Genomic DNA, 21,657 nt, shown 5'->3' on the forward strand with positions numbered 1-21,657 from the left:
CCTCCACCTTTAATAATACATATGCTTTGTGGTAAAAGATGCATCTCATTGTAGTGACCCTGGAAAAAAAGGAAAATTAATGCAGAAGTGGCTAAAAACACCTATAGTTCTCAAAGTCAGGGCTTGCGGGTCTGAGTGCAGAGAATAAGGAAAGGAGGGGACTTGTTGCAGCGGTTACCTGGGGAGTACCTGGACACCGTACCAGCTCCTGCAACCACTCTCCCTGGGACCCTGTGCTCATTGGGTACCCCTCCCTGAAGGTGACAACCTGAGGCCTGAAGGCAGCAGCGAGGAGGACTCACTGTCCTTCTGTGGTGTGTGCTGTAGGGTTCGCTCCATCCATCCTGACCTCTGTGGGTACCTGGTTTGTTACAGCGTCTCCCTTATTGGTGGACGTTTGAGCAGTTTCTATGCCTCACATAGCAAGCCACCTATTGCAGAGAAAGCATGCTGGAGGCAGGGTGGGGGTGGGTGGCAGCAAGAGGGCTCTGGCCTCCTTCTTGGGCTTCATTTAGGGAGGAGAACATGTTGAGGGGCTGGTGAGCAGTGTACCCCATTTCTTGTAAGCCAATCAGCTGCAGGTCTGAGAGGTGTGACCCTTGCCCTTAAAGGCCAGGGCACTGGCAGGGATTTGGTGCCTAGGAAAGGCTGCAATTTCATCAGGGCCTTGGAAGAAGTGATTAATCTGAGCTGTGCTGTGCTAATGAAGAAGCCATCTGGGGCAAAGATGCTGCTGCCTGCCTGCCTCCCTCTTGCACTAGATTCATTCCAGATGGATCAAAGATGTGCATTTTAAAATGAGACCACAGAACCACCAGAAGAAAGCATGGGAGCTATGTGTTTGTGACCATGAGGTGGTGGGGCGGGATGGAGTGGGAAAATGATGTTGCTTGCATGACACCAACCTCAGAAATTGCAAAAAGGAATTATTTCAGTTTTTCTGTCTGGCTGAAAAGTAAAAGCAGCCGCCAGTCCCAACGAAAAGAACGTAAACCTATGTGGCAGGAAATGGTTAATATGGCATAATATGCAAAGAGTTCCCACAAATTACTAAAAAACTCAAAGGTATGACTAGTTCTCAGGAAGGAAAACATTTGGAATTCTTATACATGTGAAGATTGTAGAGCTTTAACAAGGACTGCATGAAGGTAAAGCCTCTGACGAAGGATACAGCACGCACTGGCAGCTGGGGCAGTACCCTGCCCTTCTCCAGTAGGCAGCCAACAGTAGCTATTGAGATGCTACAGTGTGTTTGCCCTTTGAGCGAGCATCGCTGTCCCTTGGAATGTGGTTTATTCACCATTCCCGTTTGTGCAAAGTGCTGCTGGGAAGAGCTCAGAACGCCTGCATGCTCACTGAGAGGAGTCATTTGTCCAGTCAGGCTCTCCTTGAGTAGCTGGGCCTCAGTGCGTGCTGGGATCACAGGCATACACCACTGTGACTAGCTGCAGGGGAGGTGTTTAAATGCGTTATGGTGCATCCGCATGACAGGACACCGCGCAGAGAGCGATGGAGTTTAAAAGCCTTCTGATTCAGTGAGCAGGGCCTGTCTTCAAGAAATGTGAGGTGAAGCCTAATAAAGAAGAGGGCTTCTCCCATTACGAGTACCTCCTTTCCCTTTCCAGGAGGAAAACACCCAGATCCCTTCTTATACATGTGTCAGTCATGGGAAAGGATGCTCAAATATCTGATCTCGGGACTGGCGCCTCCCCACACCCCCAGAGTCGGTAGCAGGCTCCCAGGCCACAGTTCTTACCTACTTCTTTTGAGAGATGAATGCAGGACCCCTGATGTGTGCTGCTGGGGAGCAGGCTGACATCAGGCTACAGGAAACAGAGGCAATGATGTGTGAAGTGACTGCTCTGGGATGCATGCCTTTTGGCTGAAATAACAGCAAAAGCAATGTGTGGCCTTAAAAGTCTATAAAGCAAGGTTAGCGGTTGTGAGCATATGCTGTTCTTGCAGAGGACCTCGGTTCGTTTCCCAGTACCAGTGTTATGAGGCTCACAGCCACCTGTAACTCCAGTTCCAGCGGAATCCAATGCCCCTTTCTGGACTCACATGTGCACACACATCCATGCACATAATGAAAAGTGATGTTTAAAAAAAACAGTTCATGAAGCTGCTGGGTGGCAGTGGGGACAGCTTTTAATCCCTGCACTTGAGAGGCAGCAGCAGGCAGATATCGAAGTTCAAGGAGACCAGCCTGGTCTACAGAGTGAGTTCCAGGACAGCCAGGGCTATACCAAGAAACCCTGTCTCAAAAACCGAAACCAAAACAAAACCAAACCAAGCAAACGAAAAAGTTCATGAAGCAAACCCAGGATAAGCTCATCAGCAGTGCACCTTCTCCATGTTGTCATGGAGGTGAAAGTGGCAGCTGACTGCCATGGCCCTAGCACTCTCCACTACCCATTTTACAGGAGGAGAAACTGAGGCCACCACATGCTTCAAATAGAGTCGCTTGGAAACTGGGGTCTCTGGGCTCAGCCTTGGCTCCCTCGACTTTTCTGCTCAGGTACTGGAGCCTTTTTTTCTGCAGACTGGCTTTTGGCTTTTAGTGAATCTATTCAGGAATAAGAGTTGTCCAAGTGTCATGTTCCCCCCCGCCCCCCTCACGTGTCATTGAGAAGTCATTGTAAGTACAGCCGCTCCACCTCATCCACGTTCCAAGACCCCTGGGGGATGCTTGAAACCACAATTGTAGAGAAGCCTGGGGGTGCTGCCTTTGATCCTTTGTATACATACCTGTGGCGAGAGCTTTCATTCATAGACTGGGCACAGTTCCAGATGCACGACTGCTAAGGCAGGCCAGTTGTGACAGTATGCTGTAATAAAAGTCATTTAGAATGGCTGAATTGCTTCTGGACCTCCCTTCCCCGTGTCATAGTTGGGGACTGAGACTTGTAGCTGAGTTAACTGCGCTCTGGCATTGGATCTGCACAGCTTCCAGCTGGTGAGCGGCTTTCTGGAAGAACCTCCCGCCTCTCTGACTGTTCCCTTAGGATGACTTCTGAGATACTGACACACATACCAAGCATAGGAACAGTAGAGCCCTGGAGTCGCTGAATTCTATTCCTGCTGTGGTGGGCAGCTAACACCTAGTTATCACATCCTGGGTGCCCCTCAGGTGTCAAGCTCAAGTAGACCCCATCTTGTAAAATGAAGGGTCTCGATCCACCGTGAAGAAGCAATCTGCTGTTTCTGGGTCTGGAGAGGCAGCAGGGGACTTTTGCTTAAAGTTCGGGATGCAGCTTGGCTGAGTCCCTTAGGTCTTTAGGTGACTATGAGGCAAGCCAAGGGGGAACATGAATAGCTGAACTCTTGGGAATAAGAACACACACACATATACTCTATGCTTCATAGCTCTCCTTCCCTTAGTCAGAAATCATGATGGAACCTTCTAGAACCCAGCGGACATCTAACAGATAGTAACCACCATGCTCCCATTCTATTCGTCTCTTTCTGGCTATCCATATTTGGTAAAGTCCTAGCTGGGGCCCACTGAGCACACTTACCACATCCTGCTGGTGTCAGGCTCTTCTCCCTGCAAGGTGTCCCACTGGTTGACTGTGCTTGGAAGAAAGTGCATCAGAGGCTGAAGTATCTGTAAAGGTAGTGGGGTGGTCTGGGTGCTGCTGAGCAGGGTGGGAGAGGGGTCAGCTTGATCTGGAGAAAGATGGGTGTCATGAAAGGCCGCTCTACAGCCTGTTCTTAGGAAGGCATTGCCCAGAATGCTAATAATGTACAGCTACTTGCATGCACCGTGCTCATTCATGCCCAGTAGGGCAAGCTGCAGCTCACAAGCCTGCACAGTGATGCAGAGCATCCCTGCCTATCTACTCGTGAGAAGACCTTGAGAGCCATGAGAGGGGGCAGTGTTCAGCCCGGGCATGGGTTTAAAAGGAGAAGGCGTCTGGGTCCTGCTCCTTGGCCTTGGAGCCTTTCCTTCACAGAGCTGACCCTGAGCTCTGGGAATGGAAAAAAAAAAACGTTTCCTGGTCCTAGTGTGTGGTGTGAGATGTTTGTCTGAGGGTCAGAGTGACCAGTGCATAGTTTTGCATTGTGCAAGTGGATTAGAGTATTTAGGAACCATGCATATAGTCAAATAGAGGGACAGAAAGAACTGTAAGAAAGGTTGCAAACAGCAAGCAAAGACCTGAAAACAACCCAGGCAGCCTGTAAACAGAACCCCCCAAATGCTTCCTGATAGGATGCAGTCTGTGATCCAACAGCACCCTGTGTGAATGGGTGATGTGCTCAGTTTAGGGCTGTGGGTGGCTGGCATCTGTACTCCATTCAGTCTCCTCCCTTATGTTGCTATCATTTCAGCATCTAATAGCTATTAAACCATTTCCAGGGGCCAATTTTCTTCTGCTTCTAAAGAGAGTCTCTTCTAAGGAGAATTTAAAGGCAATGCCAGCTTGCTGCTGGTGCTGGGAGGAGCTGGCAGCCAAGAGACACATTTGCTTTTTGTCCACATTTCAATCTGAAAGGGTAAGTGTGAGGCCGACCGAAGACTGCCAAATGACGCTGGGTGGACTTACGATGTGGGGTGGCCTGCTTCAGATGTCACTCTCCTGTGAAATGTACACAGCCCTGAGAATTGAAAAAGTGGTTTTGTTTTAGAAAGTCCAAGTGAAAATTGCCCATTATCAAGGCAAAGACCATGGGCTCTAGAACCATCTTGCTGTTTGGGGTAGACATGACAAGAGGATGGGCATTTATCTACGTAGTGCTGTTTCCTGATGGGCATTGACTGACATTCCTTCTCTGTTTAAAGTGCTATAAAAGCAATATGTGTTCATATAGAAACATGGAAAAGCACCAAGAAGTATAGAAGAGACGAAAGTGTCAGAATCTCTTACTTGTAGCTACAGCAATGGCGGTAGTGATGACAATGATAATGACTGTGATGATGGTGATGATAGTAGTGGTGGTGATGATGGTGGTGGCAATGCTGCTGTTGGTGGTGATGCTGGTGGTGGTGGTGATGGTGGCGGCAGCAATGGTGGTGGTGGCGATGGTGTTGGTGGTGGTGATGCTGGTGGTGGTGGTGATGGTGGTGGTGGTGGTGATGCTGGTGGTGGTGGCGATGGTGTTGGTGGTGGTGATGCTGGTGGTGGTGGTGATGGTGGCGGCAGCAATGGTGGTGGTGGTGATGGTGTTGTTGTTGGTGATGGTGGTGGCGATGCTGCTGTTGTGGTGATGCTGGTGGTGGTGGTGATGGTGGTGGCAAGCAATGGTGGTGGTGGTGATGGTGTTGTTGGTGGTGATGCTGGTGGTGGTGGTGATGGTGGCGGCAGCAATGGTGGTGGTGGTGATGGTGTTGTTGGTGGTGATGGTGGTGGTGATGGTGTTGTTGGTGATGGTGGTGGTGATGGTGTTGTTGTTGGTGATGGTGGTGGTGGTGGTGGTGATGCTGCTGGTGGTGGTGGTGATGGTGGTGATGGTGATGACAGCTATGACAATGGTAATGACAGTGGTGATGGTGGTAGTGATGACAGTGAAGTTGGTAGCGATGATGATGATAGTGATGGTGATGATGATGTTTACTATTAGTTGTAGTCAAACACATTCCTAAATGAACACCTTGATATATTTACTTTTTTCCTATTTGGGTATTACATGTACTTTGTACAAGATTTTTTTCAAAGTTAAACTCTGATGAGCAAATCTCAATAAGCAAGGAATAAAAGGCACTTCTTCAATCTGATAAAGTTCCTGAATGTGAAATTCTGTGCTGAACACAGATGAAGGAGCAGGGTGAGGCCACATGCTTTAGCTCAGCCTAAAGTGGAAATACTCATCAATGCAATAAAGCAGGAGAAGGAAATGAAAGGCTTATAAATTGTAAGAAAGGAGGAAAATTGTCTTTATTTGTAAATGACTGTTATCTAAGGGAAAACCCAAAGGAATCTATGAAGCCAATATACAACAGGCAGTTGCATATCTAGACTGAAGCAATAAGCATCAGAAATAGAAAATTTAAAAAACTATTACAAGAGCATCTAAATATGGAATTTTTGAACTTAATAGAATATAGCAAAACATGTGGGGCCTGTATACCGAGTATGATAGAATATCATTAGCAAAATCAGAATCTAAACACGCAGAGCTATAGCAAGTTCACCAATCAGAAGACTTACACCCTTCAGCTATCCTTCCTCCTAAGTTGGCCCACAGATCGAATGGGATGCAGGCTAACATCTTAGAAACAGCCAGGGGGCCAATTCTGAACTTTTTGTGTACGTGTAGTGTATGTGTATGTTTGTGTGTATGTGCAAATGTGCATGCATGTATGTGGATGCCAGAGGCTGATGCTGGGTGTCTTCTTCAGTTGATGCTTTATTTTTGAGGCTGAGTCTCTTTGAACTTCAAGTTCATCAATTCAGGCCACTGAGCTCCAGGAACCTGCCTAACTATTTCCCCCACCAGGTCTCCCTCCCTCACCACCAGCATTACGGTTATAGACATGCGCCACTGGCCAAGCCAGGCTTATATTGGGCTTAGAGGAATCTGAACTCAAGTCCTCATGTTTGTAGGACACAGACTTTACTAACCAAGCTATCTCCCCAGATTCTGAAATTTACTGGGAAATGCAAAAATCATAAAATAGCTAAAACCACTTTGTTCAAAAAGTGTTAGGGGACTCATTCTGTGTCAATGTGAGGCAGTGCTTCTCAACCTTCCTAATGCTGTGACCCCTTAATACAGCTCCTCATGTTACGGTGACCCCCCCAACCACAAAATTAGTTTCATTGCTACTTCAAAAGTGTAATTTTGCTACGGTTATGAATCAATGTAAATATCTGATATACAGGACATCTGATATGTGACTCCCCCAGGGGTCATGACCCACAGGTTGAGAACCACTGTTCTAAGGCTTGCTATCTGTAGTGATCAAAGCAGTGCAATGTTGACACAAAGGCACAGACTCCTGGATAGGACAAAGTACATGAGTAGTATACACACACACTCACATACACACACTTGCACACACATATACACACTGACATATACATAAACACCACACATACATACTCACACACACTCACATGCACACACTCACACACATATACACACTGACACATATATAAACACCACACATACATACTCACACACACTCACATACACACACTTGCACACACATATACACACTGACACATATATAAACACCACACATACATACTCACACACACTCACATACACACAAATTCACACATACATATACACTTACACATACATAAACAGCACACATACACATTCACACACATACACACTCACACACATACACACTTATACACTTGTACACACATACACATACATAAACACACACACACAGATAATATGATTTTTGTTTGTTTCTTTGTTTTGAGACAGGGTCTCACTATGTAGCCTCGGCTGGACCTCTGGCCAGATTCCTCTAAACCCACATATAAGCCTGACATGGCCAGTGGTGCATGTCTGTAACCGTAATGTTGGTGGTGGGTGAGGGAGACCTGGTGGGGGAAATAGTCAGACAGGTTCCTGGAGCTCAGTGGCCTGAATTGATGAACTTGAAGTTCAAACTCAGAGATCACTTGCCTGTCTCCAGATTGCTGGGATTAAAGGTGCACACCAGCATGCCTGGCATGATCATTTGATTTTGATCAAGGCACTCGTGGTGGAAGATGGTCCTTATCAACAACTTGTATATAAACAACTAGATGTGCAATTGCAAAGACATAAACTGTGACTCTTACTCTGATAGACAACAGTTAGAACTTAGACCCGTAAAGTCTCAGCTGAGTGAGGAAGGACTTTTAACCTAAACGCTGGAGGCCATAGCAGGTGGGAATGCTGGTGCGTCTTCATGGACAACACAGCCTCACACTTTTCAGAAAACAGAGAGATAGTTGCAGTAAGATATTTGCAACACATGTATTGATACAGAATTTACATCTGGGATCTAGAAAGCATAGTTACAGCCCTTTCTAGAAAGAAAATGGGCCAATTTAAAACCAGCCATCTCATGAGAGATGTGAAGATGGCCAGTACACATCTGAAAACATGCTCACATTGCCAGTCGTCAGAGAGTTGGAAATTGAGCCCATGAGATGCCACCCCACACCTCATGTGGGAGAGCACACAATGGTGTGCATGTGTGATCACTTTTAAAGGAGTGTGTATTCCTGTGTGTGCACACCTGCCTGTATACAAACGTGCACATGTGTTCAGATGTGTGGTGACCCTGTTTGTGCTTCTCGAATTGAGGGTGAGATGCGTACCCCAGTGCAGAGGGAGTGCCTGCATTGGAGGTGTTAAGTCCCTGCTGGCAGACTGACACCCTGCCCTCTGCAGTGAAGCAAGAATCCCCATCCATGCTACCTGTGCCACTTTGAATGGACACAAAGAGATCTGGATTTAATTTGAACGTATTTATCCATCAGTGACACTGAGTGTTAGTTGTTTGTCTACCCTCCTTAATTGCAAGGTGTTGCCTGGGGATTACTGCCACAAATATGCGTCCTTGTTTTTCACTAGTTCCTTGTAATGTTTATCTTTGCCACCCCCGATAGGCACCAGAAATCCCATATTCTGAGACAGCTGTGGTCTCGTATTGTGCTTGTGGATCCACTTATGGGGTGTGGCTTGCCAGGCTGGCTTGTCTCCCTATTTAGCTCACAGTCAGTGGTGTGATGGCCCAGCCATCAGCTTCCAAGTTGGCTTCCCAGAGTGCATAGTCAGGCCTGGCTGGTGGTTGGGAGCCTGGATGATTCCTCACCCACAACCTTCTTAGCAGAATTTTCTGGATTTCAGAGTATCTGATATCTGTGCTCCAGGAGTTGAAGAGGCAGGTGCCATAGCTTTTAAAACAAAGGTTGCAGAATCTAACAGTGCACCCCCTTGGTCACATGCTTTTCTCACCTCTGCTGGAGGGGACAGCACCACTTGACAGACACTTGAATGAAAGGGCTATGGGTGCTTTAAATGCCCATACTTATATATTTTTGTGCTAAGAATTGTGCAAATTTTATACCGACCCATATGCAGTTCTTCAGAAGCAAATGTTGGTGGGTGGCGAGCATGTGTCTGTGCAGTCTTGTGGGCCCGTAGTCATTTGCTTGTGATCCTGTGTCGGTGTGTTCAGAGTCCATTAGTTTCTGTTTTTGGTTTAACACAGGGTGCTACATGCTATCAGTGTCTCTGAACATGGTTGTGTCCTCTTAGCTGTGTTGTCCTGGGCCACCTTCCCATGTCAGGCTGTATGGATTGGCCCCTCCCACTCAGTCTTCGCAGGGACAGCTTTTTGGATCCAACCAGTTTCCTTCTGATGGGCATGGATCTTGCTTTTATCTCACAAGTAAACTTGCACACCTTGGCACAATACAAACATTTCTATACAATCTACTCAAAGGGGAGATACTAGGCTAGTGTGGCCTGGCATCTGTCTCCTCACCGAGATACTGCACCTGTCACCATCAAGGCTTCCTCCACTAGTGATTGCCTTTAGTCCCCAGGCCACAAACATCTTCTATTTGTTGGCTGGTTCATTTGTTCATTGGGTAGTTGGTTCAATGGCTAGTTGGTTGGTTTGTCATTGATTGATAGGTTGGCTCATTGTCGTTGATTAGATGGTTGGTGAGTTTTTTCACCAGTTGCTGTGTTTGATCACTGGTTGGTTATTCATATTCACTGATTTGTTAGCTGACTCATTTGCTCATTGATTAAGTTGGTTGGTTTTTTTCATTGGTTAGTAGGTGGATGGTCATTTGTTCTTTGGTTAGTTAGTGGGTGTCTCATTTGTTTATTGGTTAGTGGGTTCACTGGTTAGTTGGTGGGTGTCTCATTTGTTCATATGGCTGTTAGTGGGTGTCTCATTTGTTCATTGGCTCGTTAGTGGTTTGTCTCATTTGTTCATTGGTTTGTTAGTGTGTGGCTTATTTGTTCATTGGTTCATTAGTGGCGGTTTATTCGTTAGTTCTGAGTCCATGGAGCATATTATCAAGGATGGTGCCTTCATTGCCTGTGAGACTTGAAAACTCTGTCAGAACATCCAAGAAGGCTTCTGTCTCTGGTGGTGTCTGGAAATACTTGGTATAGGACACCTTTTGACCCTGCCTGACTATGGAATGGATCATAGGTGGCACAGTCCTTCAGGACGCCATGATATAGCAAGTGCTCATGGGTCATTGCTGAGGAAAGGCAGCCTAGAGCTATATGCAGCAGGCTCAGTGACCTGTGGTCTGACTTGCAACTGGCACAGTTATGTTATTCATCTCTAACACAGCTTCATGGCTGTCTAGATGCTGAGCCTAGACCACAGTACCTTCTGAATCCTCCCAGGACCCTATGAACCACACATGCACAGCCAGCCTCACAGGATGTTATTTGTCTCCTGGCACCATCCCCACCTCATTAAGAACAATGAGGTAAAACTGTCTGTGAGGAAACAAGAAGAGCCTCCTGGTTCTTCACTTAGCTGTCAGGTCACTCCCTCCAATGAGTGGACTCTGCTGGCAGTGCCCGTACTCAGAGACTGGCATTGAGCCTGCCCCTCTATGACACACTTTCTTGGCAGTTGGCTCGTAAAAGAGATGCCCTTGACACATGTTCCATTCTGTTGTGGTCATAATTCTCTGAGAATAGACAGGGCGAGGGAACATGTCTATTATAGCCATAACTAAAGAGCATCAGTGATCATCCCAAAGGAGAGAAAGATGCTGAGCGGATGTGGGAGGAGCTAGGCATATCTGGCTCTTCACAGTAGCTTGTCCCTTGTCTGGTGACATTTCCTTCTGGCCCCCGATGGAATGGACCACAGCACCCACAGCCATCGGGACAGGCCTCATCCAGGACTTTCCTGCTACTGTCTGGTATAAGGTACTCCTGTGCCTGACACAGTATTTTTTTTTCTTTTTTTTTTTTATTAATTTATTCTTGTTACATCTCAATGTTTATCCCATCCCTTGTATCCTCCCATTCCTCCCCCCCCCCATTTTCCCATTATTCCCCTCCCCCTATGATTGTTCCTGAGGGGGATTACGTCCCCCTATATATCTCATAGGGTATCAAGTCTCTTCTTGGCTACTTGCTTGTCCTTCCTCTGAGTGCCACCAGGTCTCCCCCTCAGGGGATATGGTCAAATGTGAGGCACCAGAGTATGTGAGAAAGTCGTATACACTCTCCACTCAACTGTGGAGAATATTCTGACCATTGGCTAGATCTGGGAAGGGGTTTAAAGTTTACCTCCTGTATTGTCCTTGGCTGGTTGCCTTAGTTGAGCAGGACCCCTGGGCCCAAATCTGCCTATCATATTGTTCTACTTGTAGATTTCTAGGACCCTCTGGATCCTTTTATTTTGCTGTTCTCCCATGCGTCTCTCATTTAGAGTCCCAATAGGATGCCTTCCCCTCTGTCCAGTTTCCTGGTAAGTGAAGCTTTTGTGGGACATGCCCCTTGGGCTAGGTATGCCAATATAAGTGGAGTATATACCATTTGATTCTTTTGCTTCTGGGTTAACTCACTCATTATGATCATTTTCTAGCTCATCCATTTATCCACAAATTTCGGGAATTCCTTGTTTTTTAATAGCTGAGTAGTATTCCATAGTGTATATGTACCACAGTTTCTTTATCCACTCTTCTACTGAGGGACACTTAGGCTGTTTCCATGTTCTGGCTATTATGAATAAGGCTGCTATGAACATGGTTGAGCAAAGTTTCTTGTTGTGTGCTGGAGCATCTTCTGGGTATATTCCAAGGAGTGGAATAGCTGGGTCTGACACAGTATTTATGTGGCCTCAGACTGTGTGGTGGCATTTGCCAGTACCCATATGGCACCCTTCAAGGTTTGGCTCAGGTCTCTGCTTCTATGCCCATCCCCCTTACCGTGAATGGAGTTCTTACTGTTAGCTTGGTTGTTGTTGTTGTTTGAGTAACAGTTTATGTATGTTACAGGTGGTCTTTTTATCTGGGGTACCACCACCTGTACTGTAGGTGACTGTGTTAGGGAGAGTTATAGGTACATGTCTCTGAGCGTTTCTGAAGGTGTCTTGACCAATGTCTGGGTTAAGCGTACACAGTAATGCAAAGGTGACAGGTGTATAGACCTAGGTCCATCCTTTAGGAGAAGTGAGAGATGGGCAGTCATAGACTAAGGGAGAGAAGCCTTGGGGCACTGGCCCCCTCCATAATAATTTGTTCCCAAGCAAAGGGGGAGACATAAGGAAAAGCCCCCTTTTCTTTATCCAGATTTTCCATAAAACTGCGTATCTGGGACACAGTGGTCAGTAGCTTCCTGAAACCCTCAGCTTTGTGGCCAGGAGCTGAAGGAGAAAACAAGTGCTCAGAGATACTTGCCCAGTCCAGCCATGAAGCCAGGCAGGGCACTAAGGAACATTGCTAATCTTCGCTGGAGCAGAAGCTGGACAGTGATAATGTATGTGGCTCATTTTGAACTACTGGGAGAGCAATTTAATTTTAGTCTTTCTGTTCATGGTCTGACCTTTTGTATCTATCCCTTCTTCCACACATGCCACTACCCATGGTTTGTCCATCCATCCATCCATCCACCCATCAATCATTTGTCCATGTATTCAGCCATTATCTATCTATCCATTGATCTGTCAAACCATCCACATGTCTAGCAATCCATTCATCCAACATCCATTTATCTAATTATTCAGTCTTCACCCCCATCAACTCATCCATCCACTCACCCACCCATCCACTCATCCTTCATCCATCCACCTGCCCATAGCACCATTAATCTGTTCATGCAATTATACATCCATCCAACCATTCGACCACTGCTTATCTATCCAACTATCTAACCATCCATCCTTATCTATCCATTTTTCTATACCATCATTGACCCATCCATCTGTCCGCCCGTCCATCCATCCATCCATCCATACATACATATCCCCCCCCCCTTTATGAGACAGGGTCTCTCTACATCCTGTAACTCACTATGTAGACCAGGCTGACCTCAAACTCATGGATCTCTGCCTGCCTCTGACTCCCAGGTGCTGGAACTAAAGGCATCAATCACCTAGCTTATTCATCTATTCATCCTTCCATCCTTTATTCATCTCCCCATCTACTCACAAAGCCAGTCTCCAGCCACCCCTTTTTCTTTTCTCCTTCCACTAACTCATCCATAATTCTGTATCTGCTCTTCCATCCTGAGGGTTGATGGAACTTGCAGCTGTGGATTTTGTAAACAAGAAACCTGCATTCTCAGAGTGCTTCCTGAATGACCAGGATTAGTGTTTTGATGTTGTGGAAAGTCAGATAAGGGTTGTGTTTCTGGCCATGGCATGGTCTCCTGAGACCTTGACATCTACTGAAGAACAGCTCTTACCATCCTTCCTGGAGTGACCTCACCCAGTCCCTTGGCCATGTCCTACACTCTCCTGCATGGATACCTATGAGGAGTGGGGATTCAGCAATACATCTGCTTTGGAAACATCCTACCAGCTTCCTGTCCCATGTTGTAAAGGAAATAGTGAAGACTTTAGATCCCAATATATAGTTGGTTGAAGTGTAGTCAGACTATAGGCTTCTTTCTCAATTGTGTGGTCAGGTCTACCCTTAAAGGGCAAGCTCTGAAGACTGAGAGTGAGGGGGTTGGGCTGAGTGGTGCATAGTACAGAGCCACTGTTGTCCCTTCCCAAGACAAGACTGTTACACATGCTTATGGCCCCAGTGGGTATAGCCCTTGCTTTGTGTGGGTCTCTGCAGGCAGAGATGTCAGTCTGTTGGGCTTAATGTGGCTGCTTGCACCCTGAGACATCTTCCCTGCACCTGCTGATCCCTTCTGCCTTGAACATATACATGCTAGCTTCTGTCACTTCCCAACAGAGGTTTCCTCTTGCAGTCAGTGACAGCGACCTCATTTCCTGCTATGTTCTAGATCTCCAGACTGTCCACCACCACCACAGCCCATGTAGGTCCATAGGGCTCATCCTTTCAGACATAGTTCAGGGCAGCAAAATGAACTTGGCAATTGTTGGCAAGGAAAAAGTAGGCATCCTGGGTGAAGGAGCAAAGCTGTGCATAGTAGAACAACAAATAGCACCCTCCCCCAACCCACTGCCACAAGCCTCCCTGCATGCTCTCTGGAGCAGAGCCCTGCTGCCTAGGCAACCCTGGGATCTCGTAGAAAGGTTCAGGGATATGACAGCTGGGTGGGTGGCCTGAGGATGTGTGTAGAGGGAATCCCAGGTGTTGCTTCCCAGAGGCAGAACTGATTTCCAGTTACCACTCTGTGAAGAGACACTTCTGCCTCTGGTTGCCTAAGCTCTCCTTCAGGCCTTCAGTTGTAACCAATCCTTCATGTCTCACCCTCAGACCCACACCATGATGTCATGTCTGGCTGACAGTACTGTTCTTTTTGTCCCATCTCTGACTTCCTTGTCTTGCTGTTGGGACTGTCACCTGTACCGTACAGTCCCCGTTTATCCCCTCCCCTGTGGGGCTAGTGGGGTAATGCCATGGTAGAGAAGGCTGGGTGGGGCAGGAAAAGCAAACCCTTCCATGTGCAGGTTCCTACAAGGCTGACACTTTACGTTCATAACTGCTTGTGACTGTCCAGGTCCCACACCTGGGGACATGGCTCCAAGGCCTTGTGGAGGAGACAAGGTAGTTCTAGGAGTTTGGCCCCTCCCGAACTGTGCTTTGGTGTCTTTCACAGGTCATGTGACAATCTGGGGCTAACTGGGGAGAGTTGTCATGTCTCTCAAACCAAGCATGCTTTGGATGGACCGTAGGGGGTGCATCCCTACAAGGCCATAGCTGTGATGTGCAAATAGGCCAGCAGCTCTGGCCTCCTGGGGTATGGGTGAGGGAGGTGCTGTGGTGGCAGACTGAAGACCCCTTGTCTGAAGAAAATAGAAGCTATAAATTATGGAAGAGTTTACAGGTGGGTAAAGGGACTCATGCTTATGGTGGTGGTGAGCCCGGCAAAGGGTCTGAGGTCAGAACACCAACAGCCAGAGCCCTGGGGATAGCAGGAGAGGGAAGAAAGCCTGGCTAGCTCCAGTGGCCAGCACTGCCTGCCTGCAGCCCTGGCCACACCCTCTGTTGTCCCCAGATTTAGTCACTATGGAAGAATTTCATCAGGGCTTCCAAGGCACCCAGTTTGTTTTCCAAGCCCCTGGTTGGCCTTGCATGAGGCCGCCACCCTGAGGGTGAGGGCTGGTGAGAGGGACCTGGGCAGACCCTCCATTGCTGCCATTCCTTCTGGTTTGGCTCTCAGGTCTTTCCTAAAACTGGCTCTTTACCCCAGGAAGCCACAGGGAAAGAGAGACAGGGAAGAGAGGGGGAGTACTGGCAGCTCTGCAGCCTGGGAAGGCAGTTGTCCTGTGCGTATGGGTAGGTCAGGAGCGAGAGGCTGGATACTGGCGGGCTGTGTAGTGGTTGCTATGCTGGCTGCACCTCTCTAGTCCAGGCCTTGTTGCTGAGCCTTTTGGCTCTTACTCTTCTGTCTGTGAACTTATAGAACTGAGCCCAGGGGTTGTCGAAAAGGCTCATACATTTCTCGCTTGCCCTTGGAGCTTGCAACACAAAACAAAATAGCTTACTCTCCGTTTCTCTGTTCCTAGTCCTTCTGTCACCAACCCTGTCTATTGCTCTTTTGTGTCTCTCAGTCTTTGTATGCTCCTCATTTTCTCTAAGGTTTATGGTGAGTGTGGCCCACAGTTTCTCCCGGCAGTCTGACATGGAGAAGACAGTGTCTGAGACCTACTTGACCATAGGTCGGGCTCAGATGACTAAGTCACAACACTTGCTCACCCCTCTTGAGATACCAGTCACCAGTGAGTGATTAGTGGAGCTAAGGCTGTAGCAGCGATTCCGGGCCAGTGACCTCCCTGTGAAGGTACAGAGGGCCCATGAATCCCTGTGGCACTCCTTGAGGAGAGAGCTGCTGTTCCAGGCATGTGTAAGGAGGGGACAGGTAGCTAGCTGGGCTGGAGGCCTCCTGCTCCCAGCAAGTGTGTAAAATGGGCAATTTATTGAAGGCATGTGCGTGCTGAATCAGGGGCAAAGAGTTGTGTCACTCAAATCTGTTGGGTCAGAACTGTGACCTCAGAGGACTCTGACAAAGGTCATGGGTCATTTCTCATCAGCTCACAGCTGCTCTGAGATCAGAGCCTGGTGGGAGGCAGAGCATGGCAGCCAAGGTGAAGTGAATTGCATTCCTGAAAGCAGAGCAGGGGAGCTGAGCTTATTCACCTTTGGCCTGCCATGTGTAAAGGCCATGGGCTCACTTAGTCATTCAACAAACACAGCTGAGTGGTGGCTCTGCCGTGACCCTGCCCAGCCCATCACAGAGGGCTCTGCCTTTCTTACTGTTTTCCATTCCCAACCCCGATGGGATGGGGTGCAAGATGAATCCTGCAAGCCGTTACATGTAGCCCTTCTCTCAGGACCTCAGCGTTCTGCAGGGCTGTCTGTGCTCTGTTGTCCCCAAGCCTCCTGCTGAGCTGGAGGGCAGTGCTTGGCCAGGGTCCCCTCTGAGTGTTTCCATTCCCTGCCGTGGCCAGGACTGTGGTGGCAGAAAGCATGAAGCTGGGGTTTTAGATTCTATTCTGAGGACACGGTGTGAGTGACTCCAGATGGTGACCCAGACCTCACTGGTCTTCCGAGAGCAGGCTGCCTTCTGCAGTGTTGGCAACCAGTGGCCTGGTTGATGTGTTCCACAGCCAGGGCCACCAGTCCAAGGGTTAGGCTGCTGAGCATGGGACTGGCCCTCCTGCAGAGCAGGCTGGTGTCCTCCCAGATGTTTCTGAGCACGAGGCAGGGGTGTCTAGATAGCACCTATGACAAGGCACCAATTTCTGTTCTTCCTAAAAGCAGACATTCCCTTCCCTCTATTCTTAAGCCTGGGACCTCCTGGTATTGGCCTGTGGAGTACTGCACCAGGGTCTTGTCATGAGCTGTCTGCCTCATTTGGTCCTAGGCAGAGCTGCAGGCTACATCTTCATGTGCCAATGGCTCAGTTTTAGTTGTCAATCTCTGGCCAGCAGGTCAGGAGAGCCCGTGTGCTGTGACCATGCCAGTGAGGCTTTAGTGTCCTATAGCTGTGGAGTGAGTGGACAGAGGCAACAGAGATTAGCCACTCCAGCTCTCAGCTCTGCAGGAGCACAGAGCAGCCAGGGCTTAGTGGTGGTGAAAGAAATGCCTCATGGGGCAGGGTAGGGTTACCCTGTGGTCAGAGGTGGCATGTTGCTGGTGGGTGAGACATGTGACTGCCTAGACTTTGTAAGATCTGTCTTTGGCCTCTGCCTCCTGGTTTGCCCCATTCTTCTCCTCACTTGCTGAGTGAGTGATGAGTGAATCCTTCCCTTCAACCATCTATTCATCTACTACACACTTATTTTGTTGCCTACCATCCATTCATATATCCATTCACCCATCCACCTGCACATCTGTCCTTCATCCATTAATCCATTGTCTCTAATATCCATCCATCCATCCATCCATCCATCATCCATCCATCCATCCATCATCCATCAATCTACACACCCATTCATCTACCTACACATCCATCTATTATCCATCCATCTTTCCATATATCCACTACCAATTCATCTGTCTATCTGTCTGTCTGCCTATCTATCTATCTATCTATCTTCTATCTATCATCCATACATCCATCTAGCCATTCAGCTACCATCTATATATCCTTCCATCCACTTACCTACCCACTTATCACCCACTCATCTATCCATCATTCTATCATCCAACAATCCATAACCTATAACCTTCTATCCACCCACCCCACTTATCATCCATCCACCCACTCATTCATCTATCCAATATCATCACCTATCAAACAGTCTATCCATAATCTACATCTGTCTACTCGCCTATCCCACTTACCAGCTATACCTATCCACCATCCATCCATTAGCCTGTTCACTCATCCATATCCACTTATCATCCACCTACTGACCCACTGTCCACCATCCATCAGCACACTGGTCTGTTCATTCACCCATCTATTGAGGAATGTTGTTCTCAAGCATAAATGGCTATTGCTGTCTTGAAATCAGAGCAGCTCTAATTATACACATGAGATTCTCACAAGATTGAATTTACTAACATTCCTTTGTAGAGGGGAGAGAGGTATCACAAGATGTCCTAGATGTTCACAGATGGCTCACATGGCTCCACTGGAGGCATCACATAAGGCCTGGCTCCTCCCTGAGGACACAAGTGATTAACTATTGCTGGGCATGTCTCTTCCTTGTCAGTTTAACCACCTCTAAGTGGTTGTCTATGCTCCTGTCAGACCTAAGACTTAATGGTGGAAGCCTTTCTTTGGTCTGCCACCATTGCCTTACCTGGGGTGAATAGATGTTTGTTCATGTCTTCCAAAGAAAACTTAACCCACCATCCACCCACCTACCCACCCACCTATGGACCCATCCCGTCATCCACTCATTTACCCACCCATCAATTTCTCTCTCCATCTACCCAGTCAACCATTTATTCACCCACTCTTCTACCCACCAACCAGTCATTCATCTGCCCATCCATCCATCCATCCATCCATCCATCCATCCATCCATCCATCTTTCTGTCTATCCTGGCCCCTTTATCTGAGCCCCCTTGGTGACATGGCTTCTTTAGTGTGTCGAGTATCCAGAACTCAGCTACATGGCTTTGACTGCTTCCTGGGTTACCCTTTTTAAAGATCTTACAACTAACCTCACTTGCATCCATTTCCCAGTTTAGAGATGCCACACATGGTCCCATCAACACTAAAATGGCATGAGGATGCTGGAGTGTTAGTAACAAGTGTCTGGGCTGACCAGTAACACACATGAGAGGAGGCTGAGTCCAGCCTCTTAGGTTTCTGTCCATTGAGGGATGGGCTGACATCTGCTCCTTTCCATGTCTAGAAGTGACAGTAGGGCTCCTGTCTTTAGCAGCCGGGCCACTATGTGCTGTGATGCATGTTCCTCAAATGCAAGTGTAGCATCTGCATAGCTGAGTACCAGGCTGTCTGGGGGAGGGCAAGCTGTCTGGAGAGCAGAGCCAGTTGGAGTCAGAAGTCCTGAGGTAGCATCCAAGGTCATACTATCACAATGAGGCTACTACTCACATGACAGGATCACTCTTGCAGTTGTATGGAATCCTTGGGCTGGATCCCAAGCCCAAACAGAAGGGTCTTAGTGCAAAGACTGCCTCATGGGTATAGCCTTAAGGCAGATTGGGGAGCTTACTACAACTCGTGTTCCACTCCAGGTTAGATTCTGGCTTGCTGCAAAGATTCTTATCCCAAAGGCATCTGGGAAATGTAGTTTTAGCCCCCAAGGCTGTGGAGCAGGACTCTCTGGGAGGAGACTGGGTCTAGCTGAAGTGAACAGATAAGGCAGGCAGCTCTCTCTCTCTGAAGCCTGATCTGTTCATAGGTGGAACAGCCTGTGAAAGAACAATGGAGTTCTTGCATGCAAACCGTTTGGAGGTGGTCTCATTTGCAGTGGGTGGAGAATCTCAGAATTCTTCAGGCTTGACTCTTTGAAGCACAGGCTTTTTTTTTTTTTTTTTTTTTGGGAGCAAAGGCCTCAGATGTAATACCATGCGTGTCTTTCCTAAGTCTGTGGGACTCAGGTGAGTGCTGAGGTCACCATCAATACCATTTTCCTTGCTGAGCGTCCTGTACATTAGCTATGGAGTTCTGGGAACTGCCCCCCCCCCCCCAACCCCCAGCAGGTTCCAGGAGGATTCTGTGGCTTCTTTGACTGGCCTCAGCTGGTATGATCGTCCCTTGGGGGTGTGGTGACCCTGGATTCCTAGCCACATCCACCTGTTCCAATAGGCCCCGGCACGTCAGAGTGGAGGTGCTCACCCTGGGTTAGGCACAGGTTTGAGGGGCGGATAGGCATCTTCTGTGGGAGAGAGTTTTCCAGAAGCCTGTGTGCTGGACACAACTCTGGTACTCCCCACACCTTGTTTAAGACTAAATATATCTTGCTGTCTGGCACAGAAAAGCCCTGGCCAGTGGGAAGGGTGGCACTGGGCCTAGGAGAGGTCTGGTGGCCTTTTAAACTTGTTGGAATACAGGTCTGTAAACATCCCCAGGCAAGCTCCTGAGAGACTGCTCTCTGCGTTGACAATGGGGAAAGCAGGCTCCAGCCTGCTCTGGGAAGAACATCACAGCAGAGATGCTGTGATGCAGGTCCAGGAAGCCCTTCTGGGATCCCCATCAAGATCTTCCCTAGGCTACTGCCAGCCTCCGAGCTCAGTTTCTGAGATGACCCAAGGTTCAGTGCTATGTCATTCTGGCCAGGTGTGCTGGCGGTTGGCACGGTCATCTTCCCACGGCTGTGTCCAGGCCTGGGGCTGTGCCACACAGCCTTGCCAGTGCGCTCAGCATTGCCTTTGATGTTCACTAAACAAGAACCCAGGGAGGACATTGTCACCATGTGAGTATCTGGGAGGCGCCACAGATATGCAAATGACTGACACCTTATGGTCACTGGGGAGTGGCTAAGAGCTGTCCAGGATTCTGAACTGGGTGGAGGCTGTACGGGATCGATAGTGGGCTGGCTGTCTACACTGTGCTCTGCTGTACGGGATCAACAGTGGGCTGGCCATCTACATTGCGCTCGGCTGTCCTTCATAATGATTTCTTGTAGGGGTGGGGAACATTTTTCTCTGGAGTATATGGTGAAGGATGCCAAAAGTTGGCTGCAGACCTGGCCACATGGTTGTCTTGGATTACAGGGTTGTGAGTTTCAGGCTCTTGACTTGGTGGCCGCTGCTGGATGATTTGTCAAAACCCTTACCGGAGGAAGCCTGTGTGATCATCCTTTGTTACCACTTTCTTAAAAACAGCCTGACTTGCCTCCCGGAGAGTCAGTCCTACAGTAACACCCACTTGAGGAGGAAGGCAGGAAGTTGGCAGGTTGAGTTTGGGAGAGACAATCAAGGAATAGCCAACTTCAGCCTCCTGTAGTCTTCATATGGGGAAGTCGAGGCAGGGACTTCAGACCGCTGGTCATGTCAGATCCACAGTCAAGAGCAGAGAGAAATGGACGCACACATGCTCACCTTCTGGCTTATGTTCAGCTCTGGTTCTTCACATCTTATACGTTAGGACCTCATGCCTAGGGGATAGTACCACCCACAGTGGGCCGGGTCTTCCCTCATCAGTTAATGAGGGAAGTTAACCTCCCATAGGCATGCCTACAGACCAACAGGGGTGACTGTTGAGTTCCTGAGCAAGCACCTGCAATTCAGAAGTTGGAGGGTCAAGCTTCTGCTTTCCCTGAGTGTTTCCCAGAGCGGGAGAGTCAGAAGCCTTCCTAAAAGGATCTGAGGTCTCTGCAAGCATTCTCTGTCCTGGGTATTCAGGCCTTGGTCTTTTGAGGCTGGACAGAAGTTGGATATTTGCTGTAAAGTGTTGTGGGAACATGGGGGACAAAAATGACACCGATAACAGTGGAGAGGTTGCCTAGCAATTTCTTAAGCTGTCAATCAACCCCAATGTTGGAAACAGCTCTGCAGGGATGTCTGGGGACAGAGGGTCTACTGAGGCTTCCTGGCTGTGTCTGAGGGACAGAGACATCTCTGAGGCTGCTGCTTAGGAGTCACAGTTAGGAAGTGGAGCTTGTGTGACTCAGGCCAGCCAAGGATTTGGAGCAAGGAGTCCCTG

The 21,657-nt window shown here is 48.2% G+C and overlaps 1 protein-coding gene across 1 annotated transcript in view; it reads left to right on the forward strand.

The window, feature by feature from the left end:
• Positions 1-21,657, forward strand: part of Col5a1 (collagen type V alpha 1 chain) — a 148,011-nt gene that overhangs the window by 15,507 nt on the left and 110,847 nt on the right.

Source organism: Acomys russatus, chromosome 24 (assembly GCF_903995435.1).
Source record: "Acomys russatus chromosome 24, mAcoRus1.1, whole genome shotgun sequence".
Classification (NCBI taxonomy): domain Eukaryota; kingdom Metazoa; phylum Chordata; class Mammalia; order Rodentia; family Muridae; genus Acomys; species Acomys russatus.